This window comes from Trachymyrmex cornetzi, unplaced genomic scaffold (assembly GCF_001594075.2).
Source record: "Trachymyrmex cornetzi isolate Tcor2-1 unplaced genomic scaffold, Tcor1.1 scaffold321, whole genome shotgun sequence".
Lineage (NCBI taxonomy): Eukaryota > Metazoa > Arthropoda > Insecta > Hymenoptera > Formicidae > Trachymyrmex > Trachymyrmex cornetzi.
This window is the reverse complement of record NW_017297908.1, coordinates 306,526-315,825: the sequence shown is the minus strand read 5'-3', so window position 1 is coordinate 315,825 and position 9,300 is coordinate 306,526.

Genomic DNA, 9,300 nt, shown 5'->3' with positions numbered 1-9,300 from the left:
TTTTATATAATTTTATATAATTATATGTAAAATATTTTTTTTTCGGGTGAATATCATAACATGGAAAAGCGTTTGTTACAGTGTAACAAACAATTATTGTTTTATTAATAATTTTCTTATCTATCCTATTCCTAAATATTTATTCAAGATTAAGTTTTATACAAGTTGGTGCTGAAAAACAATACACATATATGCATAATGTGTACTGTTTTTTAAAAAATTCCTTTTATTATTTTACACTTATTTGTGTACATGTTACGGATGAAATAAGAACGAAAATTTTTTATGTAACGCATATAATTATTGATCTTGCTTTTCTATATAAAGACATTTTATGGTTATTGGTCATTATTGTTTATTTCAATGCACTGACTTTAGCCTGATATTTTATAACTTATCCATATGTAGTAACTGGATTTTATACCAGTTATAGTAACATGATGTAAGATCCAAAATATATATTTTACCAAGAAATAGAAGAAAATTTTATCTCATAATTATTTTAAAATCTCGTTCAGAATTTTGATTAACTTAAAATACTTAATTTTGAAATAATAAGTTATAACAAAAAATGATTCTAATAGTATACAAAATACAATAGAGATATATTTATTGACATGAAGGAAAATTATTCCTTTCGGATCTTATATTATTCATCTGAATTTTTCATCTCCGCTTGCTTTGAGATGAGATTCAGCAACGAATCGTTCGAATCGTTAAAAATACGTATATGGGCCTTGAATTTTATTAGATGATAATCGATTTAGTCATTTTCAGTTTATTTTTACATTAAAGTTTTATTCTTTATATTGTAATGTTTATATTAAGAAATTTAATCTAGTTTTATAATATTCGAAACTTTTGAAATCAAAACGCGTTGATGACTTAAAAATTTGTTTAATTTAAATTTATTTTTAGTCGAATATTTATATTTTTCGAATAAACGCGAATAGAAAATAAACACGACATTTATTCGTAATATTAATAGAATTATTATTGTCATTGTTGATAATTGTTCATATTAATATTTAGTCAATTTTATCAATATTATGGCCTCTTCGCGACGCGTTCGTGTTTCGCGCATCATACAAAAGCGTAAAATCTTATGCTTATTGCCGACGATGTTAGTCGGCAGCAGTTGGCAGTAAAAGGAGTATTTCTCCTTGTTGTCGATTTCTGGCATTTGAAACCAGAATGTTGGCTAGGAGCAACGAAAGGTGAGTTCAATTTGGCCAGAAGAAAGAAGAGATTCTATATGAAGGTATCCGGTAAAATATTGTTCATGCATGAATACGTATAAATGTGTATAAACATATATAAACACACAAATATTCATAAACATATATAATTATATATGAAATATGTCCATACATGTTCATACATCCTTCTTTCTTTTGTAAAATTATTTTTTAGTGTAATAGAAATAATAATAGTAATGTGAAATTTTTTTTTATTATATTATATTATATATAATAATACATAAGTAATTTTTTTACATTTCTTCAAACTTGATATTTCTTAAAACAAATAATGCGAAAATTACCTTTTTAATTATTTTTAATGTTTTTACATTACTATTATTATTTCTATTACACTAAAAAGCAATTTTACAAAAAAAGGAAGATGTATGAACATGTATGGACATATTCATATAAAATTATAAATGTTTATGAATATTTATACATGTATAAACATACTTAAATTATGTACAAATTTTTTACCGGGTGGGTTGGTGTGTAACACCAATCTAAGTTTTTAAAAGGTATGTGTGTATATAAATTGAATATTCGGGAGGGTAACTTGCTCGCAACTGCGAGTTTTTATATTTTTTGAATTACTTCTTATTTAAAGTACAAAAATAACCAGCGAACAACAGGGCTAATAAGAGCCAATGCGGATAATCAGGCGTATAAGTTTTGTAGACTTTTTAATCTACAAAACTTGCGCTTGATTATCCACATTACTCTCATTAGCTTTGTTATTTGTTAATTTTTTTGTATTTTAAAGATGGAAAATCTGTTTTACTTATTATTATTTATTATTTACTCATTTATTTAATATAATCGCATTAGGTTATTCCGCTGAATTTATCAGTACGCGATAAGACACGGTTAGGCATTAGCTGCGTTCAGCAGAGAAAGCAGCTTTGCAACTGTTATAAAATTCGTCGATATGATTGACTTATACATTTAAATCCATAAGGAACCAAAAGTAAAAACCAATCGTATTGAAGAGTTTTACAACATTTGCAAAGTTGTTTTCTCTACTGAACACAGCCATTAACGTAATATATTCGCGGTATTATTATGAAGTAATATAGGTAGGAATACACGGGTACACTGAAAGAAAAGATTGGTTGCTGCAGCAAATTAGATGGTAAAATATGGCATAACATTTTTAATTGGTTGCAACAGCCAATTTTTGGATGCTGTAGCCAATTGTTGGTTGTGTTAGCCTATCCGCAATGTCAGTATAGGATTTCGATTGGCTAACGCAACCAAAAATTAGTTGCTACAGTCGATTAAAAATGCTATGCCATATTTAACCATCTAATTTGTTGCAGCAACCAATATTTTCTTTCAGTGTAGAGATAGGCGAATAGGCACGAATAAATGAAAATACGGGTAGGTAGGAGAAGCATGGATAAGTAGGAAGAAACACAATCATTTTAAATTAAAAAATTAAATGATTACAAATAAAATGACACGTAAATAAATTTCGCGATCGGGTAATTAAATTTTATTTTAAAAATTAAAAATAAGTATAATGAGAGAATCTAAAAATATTACATTATAAATCTAATGGTAAACTGTGTGACATGTAGGTAGGGATACATAGACATCATATGTACATAATTGGAAAGTCGGGATTAAAAATTAAAATTTTTTAATTAATTTTAAATTTGATTTAATTATCAGCATCTCGTTCCAATTATCAAATATAAAAATAAATCAAATTATGTATAATTTTAAATTTCATTGAATTTTCAGTTCCCCTGAAATTAAATTTAATTTCTTATAAACTTCTGTACGTATACAAAGTATGTAACGCGTTAATATTATAATTAATTTTGTTATAAATAAATGTATGTATAATAGTACGTAATATAATATTAGGTACGTATTATAAAATTTATGTAAACTATGTCCAGGTAAATGCCATGTTTACTTTTGTAATTTGCACAATAATTACTAATTAATTATACATTTATTGGAATGTTTATAACCGTATATATTTATTCAATACATGTAACATTTATCTTGCCGTAGTACATCAAATTTTTTGTTGCTTTATTGATGTAAATTACACGAAATCGATGAAACATATAATAATAAAAATTACTGATTTTTTTTAATTTATTGATTTAATAAGTTTGATAAATATTTAATTTTGAAACCTTTTTAAATTTGGATTTTATTTTAAATATCAAAAAGTCATTAATAGTTTTAAGTAACTTATAATTAAAAAATTGATGTGTAGAATAATCGTAAATTTTTCTTCATATTTATTAGTAAACAAATTTATTAAATAAGTCATAAAGATTGGAGCTTTGAGTGAATTAATGATTAAATATTAACTTCTTTCTTGCTTTTTGACATTTACATTTTTAACATTACAGAATTATAAGTATATGTTAGTAATCATTTTATTATATGCAAGGCCTCATCGCTGTCTCTCGCATTAGATGGACGCCAGTAATTGCGTGGTTTATATTGATGGAAAGTCGAAATTATTTTCATCGTGGAGAGTTATTCCTCGTCGCTTTTCGTGTAGTCATTCGCGAAGTCTAGTTTGGCGTCGTGCTTCGGAGATTCTTGTATAGGATCGGAATTAATCCTGAATTTTCTCGTCTGCAGGTTCTGGAAGTAATAATTTTGTCAATGAGTCAATGACAATTGCTATATATTTTGAACTCATGTTGCGAAATTAATTGAGTAGTATTTTAGCATACAATTTTCGTAGCTTCCTTTGTTTTATTAAATGTTCTCCCACTAATAATGATAATGTTAGTACTGTCTTAATAACAATAGGAATTTAGTATTTAATGATTATTGGTTTAAATTCAAATTATTAAGCAAATAAGTTTAAGTTTCGTATAAATAATTTGTTTATTTTTCAATGATTGCTTTAACAAAAATATGGTTACGAATGTGTATATTTAATTTTCTAACTGTTATTTTTTAAATCATTTTTAGGTATTGGACATCCCGCTATTCCAGAATATTATTAATTATTAATTTATATATATGTATATATACTTTTCTAGGATAAAATACATGTAGATATTATGAGATTATATTTAACAAATTTTATCTTTGTCGACTTAGATAATTTTTACTAAAATATTTTATATTCTTTTAACAATATTATCGTGATTGTATGAATTTAATTAAAAATGTATGGGTACAAAAAATTCGAGATAAGTCGAATGAGTACCCTCATATTAACGGGATATTAATAATTAAAATTTTTGAAAAATATGGAAAAATAAAAAATGTTAAATTTTATATAATAAATTTTTGTGTATAAAAGTACAGTTCTTTAAAATCCCGTTCTTATCTGGTTCGACTTATCTCGAACAGTTGATACCCGAGAAACTTTTGTATCCATACGTATAATAAATTACAATAACGCATGTATTTTATTATTATTAAATATATTCCTTTTCGTAACCACTATTCCATAAAGAAATCATTCTATCCGATTATTTTCAATAAGAGATGATTTTTAGTGTTGTATAGCAGAAAATATTTTCTCGCGAAATTTAATATTATATTAAAGATGCAATAAAAATGATAATTGTAATTGACATACTACTCAAATTATTACTATCGTAAGTAGTCTGAAACATTCGGGATGCACATCCTCCTGTAACAAGATTACTAGTATTTGACGGATGCTTAACTTTTCTTTGCAAATGGATCTTGTGAATTTGACTCGGAATCGGAATACATTGGCTGCGTTCAGCACAAAAAGCAGCTTTGCAACTGTTGTAAAATTCTTGAATATGATTGGTTTATACATTTAAATCCAATGAGGAACTATAAGGACAAGACCAATCATATTGAAAAATTTTACAATAGTTGCAAAGCTGCTTTTTCTGCTGAACGCAGCCATTGAGTTCGCTCTCCACTATGAAGATTGTCCTTCTTTGCATCGGATACTAACCCACGTACCACAGGGCGGAGGGATCTTGATATGATCAATTTATTGGTATAGTTGAAAACGATTGGTATAGTTGAAAGTGCTGTCGTAAATATATTAATGACTTTTTATCGCCATATTAATAAATTATGTTTATTAAATTATTGGTTTAAACAAATGTATGTTATTGGTTTAAAAAAATTTATGTTATTGTATGTATTTTCGATGTTTTCGTATAATCCCTCATTGCTAAAATTTGTGAATTATATTCCTATATTATCATTTTTATTATAATTTGAACAGCATTTATAATTGTACATTGTATTCTAAACAATTATTATAATTGTAATATTGAATTGTATAAGTTTATTACAATAAAAGATAATATAAAAAAAGTTATTGTATTATGATTAGCAAAAAATACAAACAAATAAAAATTAAAAAATAAATTAAAAATATACTTACCTGCAAAAACAAGCTACTAAATTTATTAATAGCTCATTTTTTTACGGGTGAGTATACTTACAAAGAAAAGAGGACTGCCGATAAAATCGGCGGGGGTGGTGGAGGGGCTCTAGCTCGTTTTTGCTAAATTAAATCTTAATTTAACGATATGTGATTGAAAAGTTTGAAATCTATTCGAAAATTATAATTGCTAGTAATTAGTGATTATAGAAATTTTGGAATATATTTACATACTATAGTAATTATGTTTGATAAAAACGAGCTAAAAATTTGTACATAAAAACGTAACTTGTGTTGTCTCAGGTGAAGACAACAAAAAATTTGAAACCAGATCCGGTGACACTGTGAGACTTAGCGAATTATTAGACGAAGCTAATAAAGGCCCAAATGATTCTTCACAAAAAGCACGCATGCTTAGAGCTTTTTTTACCCTTTTTTAAAAAGTTTGTATAAATAACAAGAATCGGTAACATAACTGATACAATTTATTTAAAATCAAAAATATAAAATAGGTTCCAGGAAATTATTTAAAATACAAAATCGATAAAAAAACTGATACAACTTACTTAAAACAAAAAAATATAAAATAAGTTCCAAAAACTTATTTAAAATATTAAATAAGAAATAGGTCAGAAGAAATTATTTAAAATAATAAATATTAAATACCGTTTTAATTTTTTCTTTATATATAATACAACATCAATATGGTTCGGTAGAGCACTGTAATTTCGTAAAATTTTCATCATAGCCGATTTTTCGGTTTTGCAAATCATGCCATCTAAATGACATAATGAAGTTGGTATCGAAGTCATCGGGAACGAAAAGATTTTTTCTATATCTGTCGTCTCTTCCATCGAAATCCCTAACAGTCGGCCGAATAAATCGCGTTGCATGCGAACTTCTTGTACTTTATGGTTGATTGTTATTTTTTGCTTTTTATTACAAGTTGTAAAATTGATTATTTTATTCTGCTTTATAACAGTTTCAAATCTGCGATCATCTTGTGCGCACTCGGAAAGAAATTTGTCTCGCAGTTTCTGTCCTTTTTTTTCAACATTAAGAAGAAAATCAGCCACGGCTTCAGGGGCACAGCGACCAGTTTTTATATTATATAATAAATCATTGCTCATTTCAATGCTATCGAAAGGATTCACATTTTTGTTCATTACATTAATAAATTTAAGTAAATGAGCAGAATCTTTCATTATTTGATTTTTTTCTAAACTAGAGGTCGCATCCTGAATTTTTTTTAATCCGCTAAGGTCAAATACATACGAAATTATTGTCGATCTTAAGCCATGACTCCTTGCCCATCATTGTTGAGCACTTATCGAATTAGTAAAATGCCTTATTCCTGTTAATCTTCTCGCTGCATCGGCATTTATGGTTTGTTCTAGTGTTAAATCTACTGGCATGCGCGAGAAAGAATTAGACGTTCTCTTTATTCCAAACATCCCTCTTTTAAACTCTTCGGCAAGTAGCTGATGCTTTTGCTCGACTGTCAACAATTCATCAACAAATCATCATGATACTTTAAGAGCCAACGTGCATAATTATTTTGATTAAACATAAAAAACAAATTGCATAACTTAGGAATTATAAAACTTTCTATTCGACTATTTCGTACTTTTCTCGAAAACTCACACTGAAAAAAAAAATTTGTTATACGGACAAAATGTTTATGGTTGGTTTATCCAATGGTTGATTCAACCATTATTTAGTTGCACTTGCGAATATATAGTTTATTTATGTCAACCATCTAAGTTGAAATGATTAAATCGATTCAACTAAATTATTTTGATAGAAGTACCAGTAGAATTTATTTAATTTCGAGTGGTATTTAGTTATTTTCCGTAATATATTTGTTTAATTTCGAAGTATCGAATTGACTAAACAATGCCGAGAGAATTGATAAATATTGTGTATTTTCAATCAAACGATGAAGTTACATATGACAAAATTTTTGTTAAAATAAACAACAGATTTCGTCAAGTTTTAATTTTTAAAAGAAACAAAAAGTTTTGTTCATCTTCCAAAACTTTTTGATGGATGAACCGAATGCGATTCAAAATTAACTAAATTAATTATTTATTACAATTTCTAGGTTAAATAAACACTCGGTTGATTTATACATGGTTTAGTTGAAAATAAATATTATTTTTCTCTAAAGAAATGATTAAATATCACATCATTGTATAACATCAACTGTTCGACGTGTTTCCTTCAATTAAATAAAACTGATAAAATATTATATATTTTCAACCGAACGATTGAATTAGGTATAATAAAATATTTGTTGAAACAACCAATAGGTTTATCAACTTCAATTTTTAAATATAACAATAACTTTTGTATTATCTTCAAAAATGTTTTGTTGAATGAACAAAGCGCGATCCAAAATCAAATAAATGAATTATTTGTTAAAATTTCTACACTGAGAAACCCATTTAGTTGAATCAATTAATTTCTTGTTTGGATATGGGCAAACAAATCCTTTGTTGATACAATAAAATAATTTAGTTGAAGCCAAACATTTGATTATTGTAAACAACTTTATCAGATGTCAATATATATCAGAAACAAGTGAAATGTTACAATAACCAAATGCTTTGCTTCAACTAAATTATTTTATTGCATCGATTAATTTCTTGTTTGGATATGGGCAAACAAATCCTTGGTTGGTTCAACTAAATGGGTTTCTCAGTGTAGGCTAAATAAAAACTCAGTTGATTCATATATGATTTAGTTGAAAATAAATATCATTTTTCTTTAATATAGGTAATCAAACGTAATTTTATCCTTATAAAAATTTAGTATCATCAAACAATTAGTATCACCAAAGTTTATTGTTTAATGGTACTAAATTTTTGTAAGGATAAAATTATAATATATTTGGTTATATTAAACAAAATATTTAGTTGAATCTATTTTTTTAGTAACAAAATTTTAATCCCATTCCTAATTTAAGGATATTCGTCGCAAGAACGACTGTGTTTCTTTTACAGTTTAATACTGTGGTAAATTTGTGTAGTGATCAAAATTGTGTTAATAGAAACATGGCAAACATTGTTCATTCGTGGAGAATGAACAATGTTTGCCATGTTTCTATATTAACATAATTTTGATGAAATTTTCGAAAACGCATATGCGGTATCGACGGGATTCGAACCTAAGACCTCTGTGAGTTGGTAACCTAACACGCTAACGCTGAGCTATAATCGCACGCTGTTAGAATAGTTTTAAAACTGATTGTTATTTGTCCCGTCCGAAAAACATTTATATCATTGATTCAAGTAATCGTATTGTCAATCCAACTCATTCTTTAATTAAAATTCTGAAATACTAATCTGAATAATTCTCACAATTTAAGAAAAAAATATGGTCAGTTTTAATAAATATTTAGTTCAATACTACGAATTAAATATTTATTAAATATAGAGATATATTATTTGTGGTACAAGAAATATTTAGTCTTCATTTAACAATTTTTTTTATTAAGTAAATATTTATTTACCGTAAGTAAATGTTTAGTTGCACTCAGAGAAATCATTTTGTACGTACAATCAAAATTTTGTTAACATTTTATTAGTCATACATTAACAAAATTTTGGTTGTACAAAATGATTTCTTTAAGAATGTAGGCAGTATTATTTATAATTATAAAGATATTGGAAGGTATAACTCATTATT